General features: G+C 43.3%; 1 long non-coding RNA gene across 2 annotated transcripts in view; it reads right to left on the bottom strand.

Annotated features, from left to right (window-relative positions):
- Positions 1-7,840, bottom strand: part of LOC118598328 — a 38,476-nt gene that overhangs the window by 20,943 nt on the left and 9,693 nt on the right. Inside the window, exon 1 of one of the 2 annotated variants that reach the window (XR_004947454.1) lies at positions 4,769-7,468. The exons of the other annotated variant lie outside the window; for it this stretch is intronic. This is a non-coding gene — a long non-coding RNA (uncharacterized LOC118598328). Of the gene's footprint in view, positions 1-4,768; positions 7,469-7,840 lie in introns of those variants that run through there. 2 annotated transcript variants of the gene reach the window in all.

The raw sequence follows: 7,840 nt of genomic DNA, 5'->3' as shown, positions 1-7,840 counted from the left end.
ATCTGAGCACAGGTGTCAGCTCACCTTAGCACTAATAGTTTGTGTGACAGAATGAAAGTCTTTATCTGAATGGGTTTGTATGATGGAGAGTGTGAGCTGAAGTTACAGTTGCATTGAATACATTGACTAGTTTAAATGTGGAGACTATTTTGGCCAACAGGTGTGTGTGTAACTATAGAGTGTGTGTGTAGACAGGCCCCGCCCATTCTAGCTTATCACTTAGTCCTGGTTGTTTTATGATGTTGCTTCCTTCTGTTGCCATCTTCTTCTCTTTCTCTCCCACCCCCTCCTTTTTTCCGTCCGGTCCAACAACAAATAAAATAAATAAAATAAAATAAAATAAAACATGATAAATAAAGCTTAGCATGAAAGACAACAGGAATTTATACTCAATAAATCCCTGTTGTGACAGTAAAATCTGCCCAACACATGAGGCTCTCAGCCCGCATCTGTTGGACTGGACAAGTTAAAAAAAAAAGAAAAATCTTATGAAAGATGAGTCTTTAAATGCTCAGGAACAATTTTATTATTTTTTTATTCATTTGTTTTTTAAATAAAGTTAATTGGTGAAGTTTGAGTTACAAATTAGGATTCCAGTATTTTCACTTTTACAGCAAATTAATATCGTCATTATTGACCTTCTTGATCACTTATAATTGTATCTAATATTCTAACAGTGGTGGGCCGTCAGGGCCTGCAAGGCCTTCTCTGTTGGCCTTTTGTCCATGAATACGTATTCAATCATTCCAAATGGTCTGTCTGCTTCCTTTCATTGCTTGCCCCCTGGTTGCGCTTCCAGACGAGTATTTTCATATTTATAATAATAATAATAATAATAATAAATTGTATTCATATAGCAACTTTCGAGATAAAAACCACAAAGTGCTTTACAGTAAAACACAGAATAAAACACAAGTAAAACCAAATATAAAAACAGGACATAAACAGAATTAAGAAAAAGCAATTTTAAAAAGATGTGTCTTTGGCTGCATTTTAAAAGAAAACACTGAGTAAACAGATCTAAGGCTGAGAGGTAGGGAGTTCCAGAGGGATGGAGCTACTGCTGCAAAGGCTCTGTCACCCTTAGTTTTTAACCGTGTTCTTTTGGCAACCAGCAGGCCCTGGTCACATGATCTGAGTGACCTGCTGGGAGTGTACGGCTGCACAAGGTCCTTTATGTAGACTGGTGCTTGGTTATTTACAGCTCTGTATGTTAAAACCAGGACTTTGAACTGCACTCTGTAGCAGACAGGGAGCCAGTGCAGCTGGATCAGCAGTGGGGTGACGTGTGAGTACTTAGAAGTTTCGGTTAAAAGCCTTGCAGCAGCATTCTGGCAACTTGAAGACGTTCTAAAGATTTTTTACTGAGGCATGTGAAGATGGAGTTGCAATAATCAAGACGAGAAGAAATAAAAGCATGAATGAGCATCTCCATCTCAGAACGTGACACAACTGGACTCAGTTTAGCAATGTTTTTCAGATGATAAAAACAAGAACGAACAAGTGTACTGACGTGAGAGTCGAGAGTTAAAACTGGGTCTAGGGTTACACCGAGGTTTCTAACAGATGACCTGACAAAAGAGGAGAGTGGACCGAGCCACTGGACTATCTGGGGGTGGTATTTGTCAGGAGCACAGACGAGGACCTCAGTTTTGGTTTCATTCAGTTGGAGAAAGTTATCATTCATTCAACTCTTAACAGAATCCAGACACTTGTGTAAAATCTGTATTTTAAAAACATCCTGTGGTTTAAAAGACACATAAAGCTGAATGTCGTCAGCATAAAAATGATAAGAAATGTCATTAAAAGAACTTAAAATATGATATAAAGGCAACAAATATAAAATGAACAGTAATGGTCCCAAAACAGAGCCTTGTGGCACACCAAAACTGAGGGATGCAGAGGAGGACTTAAACTTGGAGGATATCACGGAGAAGGATCTGCCAGTGAGGTATGATGTGAACCAGTCTAAAGCATATCCAGATACCCCAACCCAGTTTTTCCGCCTGTCTAGGAGGACGTGATGGTCGACAGTGTCAAAGGTTGCGGTTAAGTCCAGTGGTAGCAGCACGGAGCAGTTTCCTGCATCACTCTGCATCAGGATGTCGTTTGTGACTCTGAGAAGAGCTGTTTCAGTGGAGTGAGCTCTACGAAAACCTGACTGGAACTGATCCAGAATGGCGTGTCTGTCTAAAGCAGCTGTGAGTTTTTTAGCAACAACTTTTTCTAAGAGCTTTGAAATAAAGGACAGATTAGAAATGGGTCTGTAGCTGCTCAGGAGGGAGGGGTCAAGCCCAGGTTTTTTAAAGAGAGGAGCTATGACAGCTTCCTTAAACAGCTAGGGAACTTGATCAGACAGCAGAGATGAGTTAATTATGGACAGGACGCAGGGACCAATGGACTGAAAGACATCTTCGAGCAAAGGTGTTGGTAGCAGATCGAGTGAGCAGGAAGACGACTTCATTGTGCCCACTAATCTGACCAGCTCAGGGAGAGAAACAGGTGAAAACGTATCTAAGATCACAGGTCGAGGTGGACTAGGACTAGAAAAAGAAGCAGCTGTGAGATGCAGAGAGTTCCTCACCGACCTGACTTTTTCAATAAAATGATAAAAACTTTTCACAATCATCATTTGAGTGGATGGGGATAGCAGGTGGGCGAGGCATTACAATCTCACTAATGGTGTTGAACAGCACCTTATGATTCCCTCTGCTTTTTGAAATGAGATTGGTAAAATATGCAGCTCTTGCATCTCTACTCAACTCAACTCAACTCAGCTTTATTTATATAGCACTTTCACATAGCAGATAGCTAAAACAAAGTGCTGAACACTAAAAACATAAAAGACAGTCACACTAAGACAAGACAAATAGATAAATAAAACAATAAAATAGAAGCAGTAAAATAACAGTACAAAACAGCAGCAGTCTCAAGATGGGTTAAAAGCCAGGGCATAAAAATGAGTCTTTAGACGCGTTTTAAAAATGGATAACGACGGTGCTTCTCTAATAAACAATGGCAAAGAATTCCAAAGCCTGGGGCCAGCAACCGCAAAGGCCCTGTCCCCTCTGAGCTTACGCCTGGACCTCGGTGTCTCCAGAAGGAGCTGGTCAGCTGATCTAAGGCATCGGGCCGGCGAATAAGGAGAAAGCAGCTCAGAGAGGTACAAGGGGGCCAGACCGTGTAAAGACTTAAAAACAAATAAAAGTATCTTAAAATGAATTCTAAAATGTACAGGCAGCCAGTGGAGCGATGCTAAAATCGGCGTGATGTGGTCTCTCTTACGTCCTCCAACCAAGAGGCGAGCAGCTGCATTTTGAACACGTTGGAGGCGTGAGAGAGACGTCTGGCTAAGTCCAAGGTAAAGTGAGTTACAGTAATCCAGCCGAGACGTGATAAAGGCATGGATTACTGTTTCAAACTGTGCAGGAGATAAAAAAGGGTTCACCTTGGAGAGTTGCCGAAGATTATAAAAGCTTGTTTTCACCACTGAGCTGACCTGATGATCAAGCTTAAAATGACTATCAAACTTAAAACCTAAATTAGAAACAGTTGATTTTAAAAAGTTAGTCAAATGACCCAGATCGATTGGAGATGACCCTCTGCGATCATTTGGTCCAAACATAAGTGCTTCTGTCTTGTTCTCATTCAAGCTCAGGAAACTTAGGGCCAACCAGTCCTTAATCTCTGCAAGGCATGAAAAGAGCGGGCTAGCTGAGAAGCCGTCCATCTTTTTCAATGGCAGGTATATCTGACTATCATCAGCATACAGGTGAAAAGAAACACCGTGTCTTCTCAGAATGGACCCTAATGGCAGGAGATACAAAGAAAACAGAAGTGGCCCCAAAACAGAACCCTTTGGGACTCCATAAGACACCCCAGCTGTTCTAGATTTAAAACCATCAAGATTGACACACATCGTCCGTCCTGTTAGGTAAGACCTAAACCAATCTAAAGCGGTACCTCGAATCCCCACCAGGTTCTGGAGCCTAGATATTAGGATATGGTGGTCCACTATCTAACTAACAGCATTGTTAAAAGAAACTAAAAGATCTTTAAGGTGAAGGAGATGAACATGCAGGGGAGTTGTCTTCCATAAACGTTCAACTTTCCTGCAGGACTGTTTTAGACGCCGTATACTGTCATTTATCCAGGGAGATGCTTTTGTGACAGGGGCCAGTCTACTTTTTATGGGACAGACTTCATCTAAAGTGGAACGACAATGACTGTTAAAAAGACAGAGTAAAGCATTGACATCAGTACACGGAGGAAAAACCAAATTAAAAGCATTAGAAAAGGCGTCAGCTGAGGAGGAGTTTAAGATGTGAGAGCTGATTTCTCTGCGTGCAGGTAAAAGTGAAACAGAAAATGACAGGTTAAAAAAAATGCAATGATGATGAGAAATAAAAACGTCCTCAGAAAAATTCCAGTAGATATTTACTCCTAGAGTAAAAACGAGGTCCAGCGTGCCACCTTTAACATGTGTGGGCCCACACACATGTTGAGTAAAATTAAAAGAGTCCATGACACTGCTGAAACCTCTGGTAAAGAGGTCGGAATCATCAGAGCTATTAAAATTATGAAAATTAAAGTCACCCAGCACAATCATCTTAGACAGCTTCATGGTGGAAGATAAAAAGTCACTAAACTCGTTTAAAAACAGGCTGTTTGGTCCAGGTGGACAGTACACAACAGCACAGTAAAAGGGGTCCTTATCTCCGACCTTAATCATCTGAAGTTTGAATGATGAGAATTGACCGATGCTTACTGAGCGGCACATGAGACGACTCCGGAACACCGCGGCGACTCCCCCTCCGCGACCCGATGGCAGAGGCCGACAGATGAAGGAGAATCCAGCCGGGCAGAGTTCGATGAGAGATGAGTGATCGGAGTCCCGCTGCCAGCTAGCCAGGAATGCTCGGCGACGTCTTCTGGAAGCCCCGCGTTTCCACCGCAGTCGGATTTTCACCTGGACGCCAGATCTTTTCCCTCTCCTTTTCCACCGAGGTCGACGAAGTCCCGGAAAGGCTACAGTCTGGGAACCTTCTGGAGACGCCGGACACAGGGAGCGGAGAACGGCGGCGCAGGGAGACGAGGTATCTTTTCCAATCAGCGACAGTCCGATAGACAGCAGTGTACAATGGTCACAAATTAAAGCAGCTAAAACACAGTTCACATAAAATAAAACCAAGAGAACAGAAATAAAAAGAGTCGGTAATTTCTGTGGAAAACTCCTGCTGGCAGTGGCTGAGCCGAACACAGGGGCCATCTTGCCAGTTCTCCGAAGCCAAGCATTTAACCAATCACATTTCAGCACTATTTGTTGCTAGGGTCAAAGAAATCTGTCTGGAGGCCTTCACAATCAGTTCTGTGGGCCCTGTAGCAAAAAATAAATGTCGACCAAACTGTTGCTTCAACCAATCAGATTTGGAGTAGGCGACACCAAGGCCCTCTAGCAGGCGCACGGAAACATCAGCATTTTCACACGCGTTGATTGTATAGTCAGAGAGTGTACTAGCCAGAGCTAGCAAACTGCATCTGTAGCGACTCAGCGAGCTGCACAAACAAATATATCAAATTTAATAGCTGTTTTATCAACCCACAATGGCTGAAGGAGGAGAAGAAATGGATTTGGTTGCAGACTTACTGTCAAAGCCATTTTCAAGACAGACTTTTCAAGAAAAGCTGGACATTGTTAAGCAAGGTCGGGCAACTCCGAAGCTCCCAAGCTTGTCACAACCAGGAAAAGGATTTGTCCGCCACTTTCAGTCCACTAGCTACGAGCGGTACACTTGGCTCCGAGGAACGCTGTAAATTGTATTGCTTGGAGTGCTTGTTATTTGCCTCTGATCGGCATGGTGCTTGGAGCCACACTGGATTTGAGAATTTGTCTTGCTTTACCAAGGCAGCAACGAGGCATCAAAGCACCCCCAGACACTTTCAAGCAACGGTGCTCTCCAAAACCTTTGGAGAAACCAGAGTGGATCTACAGCTGAGCAAGTGTGCAGGGAAACGGAGCTCCATAACGAAAAGGTGAAGAAAAACAGGGAAATCTTGAAAAAACTGATAGGCTGTGTAAATTTTTTGGGCAAGCAGTAACTTTCATTTCGGGGTCACGATGAAAGCGCTGGATCCACAAACAGAGGAAACTACGTGGAGCTTCTTTCTGTAATTGCTGACAGCGACACGGATTTACCACCTGTCCACTAATAAAGGGTTTAGTGGGACGTTGGGGAAAATACAAAACGAGCTGATCAGTGCTGTTGCTGAAGTGATGGAGGAGATCAGAAGGGAAGTTAATAAAGCTCTGTTTGTGTCTGTTGTGGTGGATGAGACGACAGACGCGAGTAACGCAGCGCAGCTCGCACTGGTTCTGCGTTATGTAACGGACACAGGTGTCAAGGAGTGGTTTGTCAGATTTGAAGATGTTACCAGTGGGAAGCGAGCCGATGACAATGCATGTCTCATTATCCGGTTTTTGGTGGAAAACGAATGTCTGAGTAAAGTTGTGGCACAGTGTTTTGATGGCACAGCGGTCATGTCTTCTGGATTAAATGGGGTGCAGGCTAAAGTTAAGGAGAGAGCACCTTTGACTTTATTCATACACTGCTATGCACATAGGCTCAATTTAGTATTGACTCAGGGGGCCTCAAAGCTTAAAGAATGCAAGATCTTTTTCGCCCACCTCAATGGCCTTGTTGCATTTTTTTCAAGATCGCCTCGACGCACGCAACTACTGGATGAAATCTGCAGCGACGTCTCCCTCGCGTGGCACCAACACGGTGGCCGTACACATCCAGAGTGGTCAATACAGTCTTTGAGAAGAAAGATGCTCTAAAGGAACTGTTTCATCACATTCTGGAGCATCATGACGAGTATGATGAGGACTCTGTGCTGATAGATTTAACGCACGTTTGGATGATTTTGAGTTTTGTTTTTTGATTACACATTTAACTGCATTTTTGAGTACTCAAATGTGCTCTTTTCAATACTGAAGAACAAAAAACTGGATGTACAGTTTTGTCTGGCAAGGGTAAAGGAGTTCTGTGACACCGTTGAGCGAGAGAGAAGCCAATACGAGGAAATCTACGAGGCCACTGAACGCACCACGGGCGCTGCGAGCGCACGAAGAGGTCCAGTGCAAGATCCTCACGCGCACTACCGCCAACTCCACGGCAGGATTCTGGACAATATTATTTGCCAGACACAGATTTCAAGACCACGAAAAACTGATCTTTGTCACCCTCCTCGATCCCCAGAAGTTTCAGGAATACCAGAGAAATTTCCCACATGTAGTCTCTTCCAGCTTATCCCAGAGCCACGGAACACTTTTCCATCTCGGCTGAGAACAGAACTGACTGTCATGTATGCCATGGATGATTTTGCAGGAAAATCTCCCATTGATCTCCTCGACTTCCTTCAGCTGAAAAATCTGAAAGAGAGCATGGGGCAGCTGTACACATTTGTGTGTTTGGCGGTGACCATCCCAGTGTCCACTGCTTCTGTTGAACGGACATTCTCAGCCCTGAAGAGAATTCAAACTTATGCCAGAAATACGTCAGGGCAGGCTCGACTTTCAGCATTAGCTTCCATGGTGATAGAAAAGGACTTCTTGATGGAACTGAAACGCACGGATAATCTGCACGACAGAGTGATTGAAATCTTCTTGAGGAAAGAAAGGAGGATGGATTTTGTGTACAAATAATCCGGATTTTTGGTGAGTAAAATTTTGCTATATTCCTAAATAATATTGTAATTTTATCAGGTTATTTTTGATGCTTTTTTGTGTGTCGCAGTTGTACCTGCAGTAGAAGTTTTATAGCCATAAAATAGTTATTGA

The sequence above is a fragment of the Oryzias melastigma genome, unplaced genomic scaffold (genome assembly GCF_002922805.2).
Source record: "Oryzias melastigma strain HK-1 unplaced genomic scaffold, ASM292280v2 sc00340, whole genome shotgun sequence".
NCBI lineage: Eukaryota > Metazoa > Chordata > Actinopteri > Beloniformes > Adrianichthyidae > Oryzias > Oryzias melastigma.
This window is presented reverse-complemented; position numbering and strand designations above follow the sequence as displayed.